General features: G+C 42.4%; 1 long non-coding RNA gene across 1 annotated transcript in view; it reads right to left on the bottom strand.

Annotated features, from left to right (window-relative positions):
* The window catches only part of LOC147198385 (uncharacterized), a 60,162-nt gene that overhangs the window by 283 nt on the left and 43,431 nt on the right, over positions 1-16,448 (bottom strand). The gene's annotated exons all lie outside the window — the stretch shown is intronic.

Genomic DNA, 16,448 nt, shown 5'->3' with positions numbered 1-16,448 from the left:
GCTTTATGATAATGTTCACAGTGCAATTTCAACTTCATAATGTCACCTATTTAGAGTACTCTGGCTTCCTGACACATTCTCCCAAAATGCAAGTTTTTAATTAAAGACTCAGAATTGTGTGAATTTGCCCAGCCTCCTGCCCGGGGGTTGGCTGGAAAAGGCTGCAGCTCACCTGTGATCTTCATACATGGAGGAACCTCTTTATGGACTTGTTAATTTTTTGAGGAGACACTAATGCAATGTTATAGAAACTATCACAGATTTGGACAACGTTTAGAAAACCAGTCACATGTCTTTTCATCCATTAGCTAAATATGGCACATCAACTGAAGATTAGCAGAGCGTAATTCTGAAATAGCTAAGAAACAATAGGAAGAGCAGTCAGATAATGACAAGCATTTGGCCAAATCATCCAAGCGGGGCTCGTTAAGCAGCAGCCGGCAATACCGCCACCTACCCAAAGGGGGCTCTAGTGTACCACATATTTTTGCAACCAAGTGTGGTGGTTGCTGCTTCAAGGAGAGAGGCACTGGCCGTGTTATAGGGAGACCTTTTGAACTGCACTGCTGTGCCATTGATACGCACATTAACCAGTCTTATACGCAAATCACAACATAAGCATGCTGTAGGAAAGCACGTAAAATGCAAAACAGGGTGAAAACAGTTCAAACGGATGCAAAAGATGGTCACGGTAGGATATACCACTGCATCGGAGAGCTTAAAGAGAGTTGATGGGACTAGTAAGTATATAGTAGACTCGTTTATGGCAGGAATAGGTCCCAGACCCACCCACCATAGCTGAAAATGTGCAATCTGACGACTACATAAAAACATTTTATCACATAGTTGTACCCCCCCCCCCACATGCTTAATTCACATTGAAACTATTAAAACACACTTCCTGAAGTATTCCTCAGCAACTGTTCTCGCAGTCCTCCAAGTGGCACCGTGTGTTTGCTTCAACCTGATTTCCACCCCCAGTTGACATTTACCGTAAAACTGACACTTCAAACGCAAGAGAATTAAACATTCGATATTTAAACGTCAAAATGGTCAACCAAACCATGTTATTTCATTTAATGAAAGTAAGCTAGCTTAATGCTAACATAATGCCAAATGCCATTTGGCAGGGTTAGCATAGAATAGCATGCTGTTGCTATTGGAGTAACGCTTGTAACTCAAAATATTAAAATTTAAAATATTTTCCGATTGAAATGAATGAAACAGCCTTTCATCCGTTCTAGCCACATACACAAAAAAAAACCCCACTCCGATTTTCTTTTTTAAAATAGTATTATGCTGTGCTGTACTTTATCAAAATTTTCATCAACTACATAGTTAACAGAATGTAAATAATAAAACAGTTTATGAATCATTATTTAAAGGTGAGGTCACAAATTTTCCCAATAATTTTGCTACTTGCTGTCGACTGAAAATGACATCACAGTGCCCCATGGTTCAGTTTGCGAATGTTATATGACTAAACCCAAAACGGGATTTGTGATGGGTCGTAACTTGAGCCCTTTGGCACTGTGATGTCATTTTCAGTCAACAACAAGTAGATGATTATAGAAAAAAAAAAATCGAAAATGTTTGACTTGACTTCCCCTTTAAAGGTTCTGACCAGCGTAACATCGATGCTTTCGTTAGCTTACGTATGGCGTTTTGTACCGTGTGTTCGCATGAAGCTTGCAGTATTTCTTTAGTTGGGTTTTCTCTCTTGGTTTAAACTTCAACTGGGAATGAAAAACAAAAAGCTTGAAGCAAGCACTTTCAAAGTCTATTTTTTTTCCACGAAATACTAATGTCAAGTTCGCTCACAACTCAAGACAGCCAAAATAAATAAGTAAATATCAACCAAGTGACATCTAGTATTGCAAAAAAATCGCAACAGGTCACAAAGTACTGCTGAATATTGTAAAACTCAATAAAAACGATCGCTTGAAAATCCTCGATAAAGCGAGGGCGTGCATTGATGAACTGATAAAGCGAATAGTTCACGCAACATACCATATCTGGTTATTTCTGACGCTGCTAGATTTTGTGTGTGGGTGTGTGAGTGTGTGTGTGTGGGCGCGCATGCGTGCATGCGTGCGTGCGTGAAATTCCAAGGTGGTGAACAGTACTTGATGAACTAGCTCTGGAGACCTCTGAATTTTAATGATGTTGGAGATGATATTGTGTGTCCTTCAGCTTGTTATACTGACACAAGCACTCCATAAATCATCATACCTAGCTATCGTAAAATCAATAGCAAAGTGCTACCTCAGCGCTAAGCTGTAATAAGTTTTTCAGCCATCTAACGGCTCAAACTTTGCTGTTAACGCCGTTTGACTTATATGTTAAGATTAGAGCACGCTTAATTTGTTTTGTAATAGAGACTTTCTGATCCTTAATGAACCCGCTATTAGGGAGGCTTTTGTTGCAATGTCGGTGATCAGTCGGTGGAACAGCCGCTGCAATTACGTTTGAATCTTTGTCCTGAAGCAAAAAAAAAAAAAAAAAAAAGGGGGGGGGGGACCAAAGCTTGAACAATTGTCAATAAATGTTAATCCAGTCAGGGGTCATCTTTGAATAGGATTCACCCTGTTTTTCCCCCTTCACATGCACTTGCTTCATCCTTGCCATCCCTTAAGGATACTGTTGGTGATCCCGACATCAGACGTCCCCTCGCTAACAAGAGCCCAGGTGTTAAGTAATTTTGTCCACATCAAACACATCAGTACCGAGCTTTGTGTAAATCATCAGCCTTAAACGTGCTTGCTGAGATAGCTCTTTAGGAAAAATACAGAGAAACCTTCATTGAGGAATTTGTTTCATTAAGTGGATGTTCAAAATGGACCCTGCATGCCTTACTGTAATAAGTGAGTTCTCACCCCCCACCCAAATAAATGCGTGGAATGAAAAGTGTAAAATACTTACGCGAACATAAAGCAATTCTCAATTGCCCCCCCCCCATAAAAATCCTATTATGCTGGACTGAAAGACCAAAGAAGGCCCAAATAGAACAAAATGTTAAATGACAAGCCCTATCTATGTCTGACGTTGGATTTTTTTTTTTTTTGTAAGAATGATAGCAATAACTGGGGCAGCAATTCTGAAATACACAACATATGTAAAAGCCTTTGCACAAGAGAGAAGCCACTGCCACAATTTCTGAAGCGTAAACACCTCATGAAAGTCAAATGGATGGTGTGGCATAATCTGACACGGAGATTCGCCGCTTCAAAAACATCTCTAACAAACCACCGTGCCACACAACAGAGACGATAGGTACACGTCCGCCCCCCACCCCACCCCACCCTCCAATTCTTTTTTTAACAGCTATCAAGCACTCACAAGTCAGCAAATGAAAGAAAGTGGCTATTTGTACTTGACGGCACAAGTTTCTCCAAAAAAATTGTTCTGAGCAGAACTGTATATTTTATGAACGCAGCCCTTCAATGTTGCGTGCCAGAGATCGGACGCTGACATGAGTCATAACCCCAAAATTTCAACTTTCAAAGCAGTGGAGCGTCATAACCCCATCGTCAGATTGTAAATCTTTTTTTGGGGGGGGCGAGAGGAACACCCACATCACCGTGAATTCGGGGGCACTGATGTTGGCTGTGATTTACATACATTAGGAGCTGGTGACCAATTGTCTGAAGTCCATTTATTTGATGTGTGCGGTCAAGACGATCGTCAAGCCGGCCGCAGCAACAGATGTTCAAGATATGCATGACGGGGAGACGCCGCTAAAGCAGTGAGAAGGCTACCTTAAAAATAGTATCTTACAAATAATACATTGCAACCACAATCAACAACAACGTCATCCTGAAATGATGTTTAATCACCACTTAAGGACGCTAAAACAATCTCAAATTAATCAACGCTGACATTGGATAATACGTTGCCTGTTACCAGCGTTACTGGCTAATGGCTACCAGCTAGACGCTAAGCGAGTGCCCAATATTAGCTGGCAAGAGCCGTCGAACTATTTCAAAAGTAAATATGATTGGCGAAATTGACTCCGCAAACTTTGATGCGGACACAAAGACAGATGTAATTCCTACTGGTAATTTTCTAACAAACCAGGCTTACTCAAATGTAATGTGTTAGTCAGCAAAATTGCTCCTGTGGTTCTTATGTCACTTGAAAAAGAAAACCAATTAGTAGTTCACTATTAATTTTGTCTACTGTCTTCATAATTGCTCTTAAAAAAACGTTTAAATTTCGCAATGATCAGATCAGATCAGTGGCTAGTTTGATAAAAACGGTCGTGACTCTTGTGGCATGTTTTGATGATGTTGGTGTTGAGTAAAAGAGGAAGTAGACGGAGGGTGATAAATTCTCACCATGAGGACGATGCACGTGTTTTGCTGAAGTTTAGATTTTTGCAGCATCGAGAGTGTGTGCCTGCCCTCCCTGCTGATGGAACCAGTCATGAACCTATAAAAAGATGTTGACATGGTGACTTTGCAGAGAAGCGCATGCTTGAATACAAGTGTAAAAGTTGAGCCGCGATCTGGCGTGGCTGTCACAAGGCTCCCATGTGGCTCTGATCGGGCTGTTAGGGACTGAAGGGGCCAAGCGGGCAAGCAGCGAGGGGGGAAGGGAAGGCTCGCACGGGGCTGACCAGAACTGGAACGCGTCAGTGTTGCACGGGGGGGGTTGGCGTGACCTGCCACCTCTGACAGAGATCTGAAAAGTGCAATCTGACCCGCACTCTGAGCAGTCGTCCCTCACTGTCACCATCACGCTGTCGACTTCGTGCACCCTGTCGTGCACATTGCTTTGGTTTAATCATACCCGAACCGATGTGCGAGAAAGGCCTTCTTAAAAACATAGCTATGCCGGCATCGCCAAGACGCCAATTAAACCAGCGCGGCATTGATGCAGTTTTTCAGAAGTGTATGACCTGCCAAAAAGTCCAGTCTCGCCCTTTGTTGAGCATCCAGAAACACAGATAATAAAGGTCTCTTTATGATGAGGCTCCTGCACACAGAGCCACACACAGAAAAAAAACTTAAAAGAAAAAAGATCCATCAAGAGGTGGGAATTACATTGGCCTGTGCTGGGGTGGGAAAAATGAAGCAGGCAATTGTGAGCTGGCTGGCAACGTAACCTTCAGAAACATCCTATTTTTCATTAGAGTTGTGTCAGACAGCTATGCTTTTAATAACATTCATCCCCGCACCAAGGAGAGGATAACTCAAGCTTTAGGCACATAATGAATGGGAGAAAAGGCCCCGGCACTGCACTGCTGCACACTGAGCGAGCCTTCACGGCACTCCATCCTTTTGCATTATCGTCATGCAAATGAAGAATCAGACGCCTCCTGTCGCGGTGCTCTACTGCGGACCTGTTAATTACAGCCATTAGAAGACTAACAAGCCACCGTGCTCATGATCTCTGCATTTGAACATCATCTCTGGTGATAAAAATATGTCAAACACACACACCCAGCCACACCCCCACCGTCTGTATGGAGATTGCAAATTGGCAAATTTGCTGACAGTGTGGAAAAAAGGACAATTCGGCTGACTCGGAGGAGCGTGCCAATGACGGATGCATTCTTGACACAGTCTCGGTGTTGAGACTGAAGAAATAATGAGTATCAATGTCCCAGGCATGCAGGATGAAAGAGCGCTGTGTGTGTTTAATTAAGGCGAGCAGAGTCAGGGGCCTGTCTCAAACAGTGACCCGACATGATCAGGTTCTTATTGCTGTCATTTCTTTGGGTGCTGAAATATGGACGATAAGGCTCAGGCAGCGCTTTAATAAGAGTCATGTCATAGCAAGTGAGTCCTGAGGCTGTGCGTGCACTGTAAATAAATGTAGCCCAAAGATATTCTTGCGTGACATTCATGTCTTGGTTCAGAAACATGTTGACATGTAGATCATTTTAATCGTGACCATACTATTTAATATATATATGTGTGTGTGTGTGTGTGTTCCACAGCAATGTAATGTCTTGAGAGATCATCGCCAGTGCAACAATTTTAGATTTTACAAACTACAAATGATTTCCAATCTATTTAGTAGTAGTAGTATTTTGTAGCGTGCGTGGTAACATTTCATGTCAGATAAATTGCAATCGTGACTTTCAGAAGAAGAAGAAAAAAAATCTCAATTAGATTACTTTTCTAAATCGCGCAACCCTATTACGAAGCACTATTGCGGTTTGCACCTGCTGAGCAAGTCTTCTACTCCATAGGTGTCCAATCGTAAGTAGCGTGTCAAAGTTGTGTCGCTGGTCTTTGAGGACGCTGCTCACGTTGAGGAGTGTTTCACAGTTTTAGTCTGCCGAATAATGAGCTGCGTTTGAGGGAGATATCACTCTATGTTGCTCTATTATGATTAGATTTCTCCTTGACAATATGAAAAGACCAAATCAATAGCTACTGAGATTTTAATGATCCGCGATCTATCCGTTGTACCCCTCCCCCGGTGCAATTGAAAGAGCATGATCTGACACCAGCATGCACCGCAACACAAGGCCTTTTGCTGTTAGTCTGCTGAAATATAACACCCGCTTCAATTGGCATGCTCGAGAGCTAAATATTTTGGATTTTTTTTCCCCCCTCCTAAATGTTACCGTCTGGTTACTGGTAAAGGGATCTGCTGCGTTTGACTGTAAAGCAATTCAATTAGGAGTCATTAGTCCTCTTGAGTGATTACCAGTGGCCTATCGATAGCTACGAAGGACACACTAATTAAAGGGCATTTAGATGCTTCTCTGTGAAGAGTAAAGAGGAGAAATGGGGCATTTAAAAGCACAGTTTGTCGGAAAATATCCTAGCACAGCAAATGACCGACATAACATGTTCACTTTGCTCTCTTCAAATTCCCTTTATAGATGTGTATAAGGGGAATGGACCCCAGAGGAATACTAAAATGTGTTCTCGCAAGAAGAGCCAAGCTGCTAGCCCTTTGCTGAAAATTCAGGTAAATATTCAGATGTGGGGTGATTTGATTTAGTAAACACGTTGAAATTGAAAGAACATTAAGGTGAATCGTTAATTGCCGGTGTGTGTATAAACAAAGTGAGTCATTTTACTTGCTATCCCGCGGAAATTTCCGTAACCTTTCATAAGGTTGCTGTTTATTTTGAATGCAGCAATATAAGTAAACTTAAGCAAAAAAAATAAAAAATAAACCCCAAATAACATTCCATTCTGTTTTAAGATGTTGACAGAAATATGTAATGTGGAAATATAGATGGCATCCTTGGAAGGTCAGAAATGTTGTATATATACAGTATGTGTATTCACCACTAATACTACTTATCCACAGAACAGGGATGCTGCGCCCTTGCATTGAAAGTGTGCTTTGTGTTAACATGGAGGGAAAAAAATATTGATTTAAGAATGATAAGAGGAAGCTCCAGTCCCAGGGCAGAGCCGCCGTGATTAAATCTGTTGCGCCAGTGTTAAGACCTACAGTATTTCTCAGCAAGGGAAGAAGCCCTCTGTAAGTATGGCAACATATGTTTACTCTGGAATGAAAAACCTGTCAGAGCCTGACATTAATTTAATAGTTCTGTGTTTTATAAATACCTATACCATTTTTTTAATCATTACAACATACAAACATAACCCCCCCCAAATTGCAGATTTTTACTCACTGTTGTCAAGTTTAAGAAATACTAATGGACAAAGTATTATAAATCAGTCAATTGTTCCGTAACTTCAGAAAATTCAACTAAAGATGTGTAGCGTAAACTTTAGTCAGTCGTAAATTTAGTCCGATTCCAACAAGAATGCAAACAAATCTCCGGCTTCAACACTTGAACTTCAAACAGGTTTCATGAAACAATAATATGTCAATATGTGGACTGCGCTTCATTTGCACCAAACTTATCTTGACACTATAGACACTAAAATAAAGTCCACATCAGAAATTCGACGATACAAGCAAATAAGTTGTTAGTTTGCTGCACAAGGTTTCATGAAGCATTTATGAACGTCAACTTTCTGGTGCACGAGAAAGCACTCTTGTGACAGACATGAAAAAGAGCCGTTTTGACGGATTGGAAGAAAAACACTATTGTGGAATATTGCTCTGGGGCGTCCCCGCCTCACTGTTTCTCCCCCTCCGCATGCCACAATAAAGTGCTTGTCCTTCGACATAAATGCCATGTTACCGACATAAAAACCTGCTGGGATCATAACAGAGTTATGCCTTTAACGTGACAATAAGTCAGTCGAAGAGAGTAGGAAGATGTTGTCCCATCTCAATTCCGAGGACGTTTTAGTCAAAAGCTCATTCGTTGCCAGACATTAAATTCCAGATGATCCAAATTGCGCGGGCCGACCGCATTGCTCAATTTGTGCTCGTCGGCCAAAACAACAGTGAGAAATGTCCCCTTGGTCTGACTTTTATTCCTCACCTCATTCCCAATGTCATTCATTTGCCACTGAAGGTAACAAGGCTTTTCCACTCGCTGCTCTGTAACGGCAGACCTTTAATAGCCATTTCCCGGTGTGGCGAGGGGAGAGAAGTGGGGAACGTGTTTATTTGTGCCTCAGCACATGCCTCTCGGGCGATTCTCTCTGCTCCACTCACCCTGCTGCTGGCTGCAGGAGTGATTCATGGGCCTGACAGATGCCTGGTGCAGCTGGATCTGTCCTTGATCATCCCAAAAGCCTGGACAGCACTGTCATTCACCATTGCCCAAATTATCTCTGTATTGACTGCAGAACCCTCTGTGACAGCACCGTAACGGCTAATTACCCAGCATGCTTAGGGTACTTTTAAACCCCAGGGTGTTCTCGTGCTGCCTTTTGCCATAAGGCTTCGGCCGTCGCCGCTGCCAACACTTGACGCTCGGAGGGCCTGCGATTTCTCTACCCCACACCCGAGTAGCTCGCTTTAAGGGACTCACAGCGCAAGACATATATGATCCTTCGGCAGAAATGTTGCTAATAACTTCAAGATCAAGTTTCACCTCTGAGCGAAGAGCAAAATTGAAGAGTTTGCATTTGGAAAGTACACATAGTAAAAAGCTGGCCGTTTTCCAAGCCCAAAAAACTAGTATTTTTTTTAACCATTGTAACCATTTCTTGGTAGATTTAACTGATCAGTATGTTGTTTTTTTTTTAACCCTATGTTGGGTCAAAATCTTGACCCGATGTGGTGAGGCAAATCCTCAACCCAATGTGTTGGGTATAAATAACCCAGAAGTAGCTACGTCCTTTTTATACCCAGCACTACGTTAGCTATTTCACCTAATTTGTGTTACTTTCAGCCCAGCAGTTTTAAGAGTGCAGATACACACTTGAAATTAAAAATTAGACGGAGATACATGTTGCCTGGACATACAAGTTCAATTCATTCGGTGACCACGCCCGTAACACAGAACGGTCTGTTTTCAAATCACCTTTTCCCATTTAAATGAATGGAAATGCCATCAATCTGTTTCATCCCCTCAACCCCTTTCAAAAAAACGGAACGACAAACATTTTTATTGCCAGTGCTAATATTAAAAACTACTACATTTCCAAGATGTGGTCAATTATGAGATGCCTTTAGGAGCGGTGTCAAAGAGAGGTGAAAGGATATGAGAGCCAAGTCAGAAAGGAGCAAGGAGAAAGTGCAGGGAATAGAGGGTACAAAATCCCATCCTGACTGTTAGAGAAGATGATGAGCTCCCTTGAGAATGAACAGAGAGAGAGAGAGAGAGAGAGAGAGAGAGAGAGAGAGAGAGAGAGAGAGAGAGAGAGAGAGAGAGAGAGAGAGAGAGAGAGAGAGAGAGAGAGAGAGAAGGAAGGAGCATTTCCTTACAAAGACTCCAATAATTTGCCTCATCCTGTCTGCGCACGCCACATGGAAGCCACTCCATCCTTAATTACCAGGCTAACAAACACATTCCCTCCCTGCTCTTTGGGTGTCGGATCTCACTTTCCTCCCAGGCAATGCTGCCGCCGCCTGGGCTTCCCGCGCTCCTCCTCCACATCAATGTCGGCGAGGGGAAATGGATGGCCTCTACCGCTGTCTGCAGACAGTGGAACGATGGACACCAAATAAAGTGATAAAAGCCCAGAGAATGGCCCTGCCTCAGTTAACGGCTCTCATCTTGATGGACAGGGGTGCTTTAATGAAACACAGGCCTCACCTGACAGCCACATACACTCGAGGCTGGCCCCCTACCACCGACGGAGCAGCAAATGATGCCATTACTGCGGAAATCTGCTGATTAGTCCTTTAGAACAATTGCAACACACCTTCGATGGGCAATCGCACGGTGCTTTACTTTACGAAATAGTCCTACATGGTTGAGTATATTAGGGCTGAACAATTAATCCCATTAACTCATTCAGTACCAGCCAATTCTAGACCAAGTCTGAAAAGACGTTTAAAAACGTCTTTGGGAGTGAATGAGTTAAAATCAACAACGCATGTGATAGAATGAAATTTACAATCACAAAGGATGCAATTTGAAAAAAATAATAATTTCAGTCGGTCGGTATACTCTATTCTTCATATATCTACACATATATTCTATTTATGGAATTTTGTGAAGTTGGTCACACCACCAGAGGAGCAGCACAAAGAATGGAATTGAAGCATTAAATCATGATGGACAAATTGTTTAATTGTGTATATTCTTTATTATTTCTCTACAATTAAATAAAGTATACTGTTAAACAGTATAGAGTTTTATTTTAGGAAGTTAGAACAGATTAATGGCCTTTCCATTGATTTCAGAGGGGACAGATGATTTGAGATACAAGTTGCTTTTTTTCCCCTTATGATTTTGCGGTCACGGAACAAATCAAAACTCAAGACGCCACTGTTTGTGTATTTCTTTGGAGTGAATCTCAAAACAGACACTGCGAGACATTACAAAGCGTATGGCGAGTAACGCTGTTCCTGTCACGAGGCAAGCCGAGTAAAGGGGCCACGGCCTTTTCGTCTGGCCGTCGTCTGTCATGCCCAAGATGGCGCTGTGTGGGGGGGGGGGGCTTTATTTGCATACGCCAGCGCTGCTGCGTGCAATATGACGGCACCAAAGCCAAACAATACAGGAGAACCAGCAGTGAGGCTACAGTTATTTCCAGGGGCTGCATTAGAGCAGCGTTTGTGTGGCTTTTACTCCAAGCAGGCAGTGGGAGGGCCGGATATTCCCCCGGGTGAAGGGGTTATTGGGGTGTGTGTGTATGTGTTAGCAGTCACCTGCTGCTAAATCCTATTAGCAAGGCCTGGGGGTTAAACCAACCATCACCATTAAAGGCCTGTCAAGGGAAAGGCTGCAAATAATAGGGCTGATTGCTACAACTCACAAATAATAAGGTGCTTTGATAGAGGATAATCAATTAGTTCAAATAAGAGCCTTGACATTTTGAGGAGGGGAGGGCGGGGAGAGTTAACAAATGCTAGAAAAGAACATGATAATAGAAGTGTTAGAAGACAATAGAAGTGTTAAATTCACTTCGTTAAGGAGCATCAGATGTTTGGCATTTTAAAATGTTTTTGGACTGGCAATGTGTTAAGGTGACAGAGAAATTGATAGTGGATAGAAGAAGCAACTGCTATTGGAACATAAATGTGGTTATTCTGACAGGAATTAGTATTTGCATATTTGTAGTATATTTTGTTCTGTGTAATGACTTGGGTATGAGTATTCTTAAATATTGTTTTATATATGGGCAATGAAATGAGGGTGTTGGAACTAATACAATTAAATTAAATCTACTCCTTTTCCAACATGTCAACAGTTTGGTTGTTTCAATGTTTTATTGTCACAAGTTACTATTTTACTGCAAAAATAATGGAGCCCAAAGTGCTGGAGAAAAATTCCTTGTGTGTGTTTTTATACATACCTACCCAGTGAAGATGATTCTGATAATACTTTTACAAGTATATTAATTGTTTGCTCTGATTGTATGATCATTTTAACTCGACATTAATAACAAAGACAAATTCTAGAGTAAAAACTTTAGTTGCCAATGCCTGGAATTGGAGAGGTTAGTATTAGACTAGATATTCAGATTTAGGGTTGAACATGATTTTAAGCATTTTTCCATTACGCGTCAGAACTATTTTGCACTTTACTCAAGTATCCGGAAATTACTTTTTTTTTTGTACTTTAAATGATAATTGGCGACTGTTTTTTTGTTTTTTTTTATGTGGGCTAGTCCTCTCAGTGACAAGTGCAGCAGTGGCAAAGCATGTACATGATGTTCATGGAGGATTAGCCTGCAGGCCCAAACATTTCCATATGTTTCCTAAAGCCAGCAAAATGATGCGAGAACAATTTGGCGACGCAAGTGTTAAATGAGATGAGAAGTGACAGCTTACATCTCCAGCCACAATTAACACATTGATGGTGTTTTTCGCCGGGCCCCCTCGCAGTGATAATGCCTGTTGTCAAATCTGTTTAGCACGCCAAATCTCCTGGAGCCTTCAACTCGGCACCAAGCTTTTGACAGATTGAAGGTTCAGAGATAGGCTATCATGGCAGATGGAAGCTGGCATCGATGTTCAGCTCTCGCCAATCACAGGGGACCTGCCCCCCTTATTCTGCGGGCGCAGCTCCACAACCTTCCCCCCCCCCCCTCTGATGGGAGCAGGGGATGGCATTGTTAAGCAGTGCATCTGTGAGACTCACTCTCCTCTGATGGAAGCATAAGGCAAAGAGCTCTCAAGCAAAAGACGGCCACTGCTGTAAGCGCATTTCAGATATGATGGGGGGCTCGCACATGGGAATAGCGGGAGAGGAAAAGTTTGAAACATTTTTGAAAAGCCAAAGAAGACCCAGGAGATGAAAGAGACAGCCTCAGATATTCGCCGGTGGCACCAGCTAAGCGCTAACAAATATAGCCACAGCACAGCAGAGCCGTGGTTAACTGATCAATATTTTGTGACAATGTTCAATGCTTAACCAACAGAATCGCACCTGGTGATACTGAAAGGTATAATCAATTTAAGTCATTGTTTCTTTCTTTTTTTTTTTACCTAGATTTAAAAGCATTTACCCTTGGGGCTAACTTCACTTCTGTTAGCATCTTATTCCATTTGTGTGAAGCATAATAGCTAAATGCTGATGCACCGTGTTTACTTTGAACTGTGGGCTCCACTAATTGACCCAAGTCTGCTGACCTCAGAACCCTGCTGGGTTGATATTCCATCAGCACTTCTTCAATGTATTCAGGAGCTAAGCCATTCAGTGACTGATAGATGAAAAGATTAAGTCCAAGTGGGAACAAGTCTAAATATAATTCATGGTTCCTTTGTTTTATGTTAGCGCAAGCCTAACATAGACCAAAACATTTCATAAATCTGATTTTGTTTATTGTATTCCAGATTAATTTATTGCTTGTGTTTGGGAAGAGGACATTGAAAAATAAAAGCATGTTAAATTGCAATCTTGAGAAAAGACATATCTGAAATGGGGGTATAAGAAAAACTCATTAGACTAGACACAGCTTGTTCTTATCAAACAGGCTTGAAAAAATTTGGGAGGCATCGGGAATCATTAAGGAGGAAAAAAAAAAAAAAAAATTTAATAAATAAAACCCGAGGCCCCTCTGAAACAGACAACGCGATAATTAACGTGCCATGCGCTGATGATATCACGCGCGTTAATGATCACTATAATGACAGTTCACACCGCACACAGTTGATTTGCAACACGCGCATTGTGGCAAACGTGGCAGCAAACAGACCCGAGTGAGAACAGGATGTTAAAAAAGCTTAAACTGAACTTGTTTTTAAATACCCCCCTCAAAAAAAAACCCCAAAAAAAAAACCACCAACTTTGAGATGCAGCTTTGTTGGTTTACTTGCAGACGGTCATTGTTGTTCGCTCTCTCCCTCCCTGTTTAGGCGAACACATTGTTGATTCAGACCCATCATGTTGAGGTTTGAGGTCACCCTGTCTCAGGCTTGGCTAGTTAGCAGCAGCCCACCTGATGGCCCAGAGGAAATCACAGCAGCCGCACTCACAGGAGAGGGCCTGACAGCCAGGCCCTGTACCAGCGAGAGGGGTCCAGTCAGGGGGGTGGAAAGTGGAGGGTCAGCATGGTTTGGGGAGGGGGCGGGGGACAGCAGGGGGTGGTGTGGTGGGGTTAATGTCTAAAGAGGGCATCGCGGATGTTTGTGGTGGTATATTTTCTTGTCAAAGCTGTTTTCAGTGAAAATGAGGCTGAATGAAGAAAGGGAACTTGAGCGATGCTAACGTGACTAATCAAACGTCACTGCTTACGAACATCTTTACACTGTGGGAGGGGAAAAAACACAGGTAAGCACTGGGAAGAACAAACACACACCCCACAGAAAGACCCCAGCTCAGGAATTGAACAAACTAACGCATTTCATCAGTGTTTATAAAAAAAAAAAAAAAAAAGTTTATTTTGGAAAATAAGGTGCTTTGCACTTTTGTACAATTCAAACTGATCATCTCGGTCAAGTGATACTATAAGCCACAAAAGTAATTAAAAGACAACACCGGATTGAAACCAAAAAGAGACATAAGTAACACACTATGTGCCCCATTACCCCAAGATGGGATCGGCTGGTTGAGCAGAAACAAGTGCAGAAACGCCCCGCGAATTACAACTAACATTCAGCGTAATGGTGAGTTGTATTTTTAATAATGCAGTTCCTATGCTCAAAATACTACAGTTACAGGAAACCCTAATGAGCGTTGTTTGGCATGAAGACACTAGCGGTATAGCCCCAATTCTCCATGTTTCCCCATACAGGATCATTATAAGTTACAGTAAATGTCCCTTTCTCATAAAAAGGAACAGATCCTCGACTTTAGGATAGGTCTCTCATGAGCGGCTTGGTCTACTTTGCGCAACACTTCACAGCAGCTTCTTCTCAAGCCAAAGCCAAAATTGCAGTGCGGGCAATGAAGAGGGGCATCAGTGCACGTTATCCTGGGGCACTGGTGCTACTCACGCACAAAAAAAGCGTGCCTCCAAAGTGGTGTGATGAACAGCAGACATTTCCAGTTCACAAGTCTCCCAGTCTCTCCTGAGAGTCTGTTTCATCCCTATTATAGCCAATAATAGACCATTGTAGTCAAATGCTCTTCCTCTTCACTGTGACTGAATGAGGGCACATTATTTACAGAGACCAGACAATGCTAATACGCGGCTGCAGGGAAAAAAAAAAAGTGCTGACAGCGAGAGGGCAAAAATCAGAGGTTTTTGCCTCCTGGAGGACGTTACGCTTGCTTATATTTATAGTTACACTGAATAACGTCACATGTGCCAACACACCTATCTCACTTTCTGCACCAAGGGCGTATTGATACTGATGCTTTCTTCCCAAATGAGAGGCAGCACATGAGGTCACACGACTCAGGGAGTTGAATGCGTTCCATGATTCCGACTACAAAAAGATGGTCTGTTTTCCTCACCCTATTCACTGGGTCGCTGTAGGTTTTGAACAGAGTGGGTTTGCATGTTTTTTGGACTATAAGTTGCTTTAGAGTAAATAAATTGCACCATAGAAAATGCACCATGAGGAAGAAAAAAAACAACATATAAGTCACTTTGGAGTGTAAGTCACATTTTGGGGGGGGGGGGGGGGGGGGGTCATTTATTTTTAAAAACTGAAACTATGTATGAGCAACAGTAGAGCTAGGACTTGCATCCAAAAGCCCTGTTCCCTAATCGTGTTGATGGCAGCGGGTGGACTGGACAAAAGTTGTTCTTTCTAGTTTAAAATGTCTTACCTTAACTAGAATAATTCGGCAAATTGTCGCCAATGGTGAATCAATTAATGTGTAATGATTTTTAAATGATGATTGATTACAGGATGAGCAACGCCCGAGTCAGAATCTGTAAAAGTGGCTAATTAGATGTAAATGAGCCCTTTAATACCCATTTATTTTGTGACCGTGTACCTTTTGTCAGAAGCGATTCAAGAGCACAGCAACCAGAAAAGGTGCGCCGAGCATGACGAAACAATCTAGTTTCCAAGTGCCTTTGAGCACAGATGCTGAAAAAGCTCCATTTTGTGCTCATGTGCGGAAACATCCCGAGATAAATGCCTGACAACAAAGTCCTACGCCATTAATGCAGTCAAGTGTTCCTGCAGCCTGAGAATCCTATTATCTAAGATAGTTCAGCCTCATTAGCTCCTCTATGCATATTAATAAATGGGAGTGTATCACTAGACCCCATTTAAGGGCGAAACACGCTCAAAGTACTCGCCGTGTGGACGTTATGGGACATAACTCACTCTGCAAATTGCTATCATCGGGCTCCTGGCAGAAGCCTGCTGTTTTCTTTACCCAAAAGCCCCCCGGTTCCCTCGCAGACTTTCATTAACCTGCACTCCATTCAGACACCATTATGGCTCTAATTATGGCACATGCTCTTGTGAGGAAATGCACAGGTTCCAAAAGACTTTAATGTCCGGCTGTCCTGTCGCCAAGTCCGGGGGGGTCACCAGCACCGCTGAAGAAGATCCAGATAAAAGGAGATGCGCTAATCTCCCAAAGCATT

This window comes from Hippocampus guttulatus, chromosome 11 (assembly GCF_054856545.1).
Source record: "Hippocampus guttulatus isolate MCC_2025c chromosome 11, RoL_Hgut_1.0, whole genome shotgun sequence".
Taxonomy (NCBI): Eukaryota; Metazoa; Chordata; class Actinopteri; order Syngnathiformes; family Syngnathidae; genus Hippocampus; species Hippocampus guttulatus.
The sequence above is the reverse complement of the archived record's forward strand: the minus strand, read 5'-3'. Positions and strand labels throughout refer to the sequence as shown.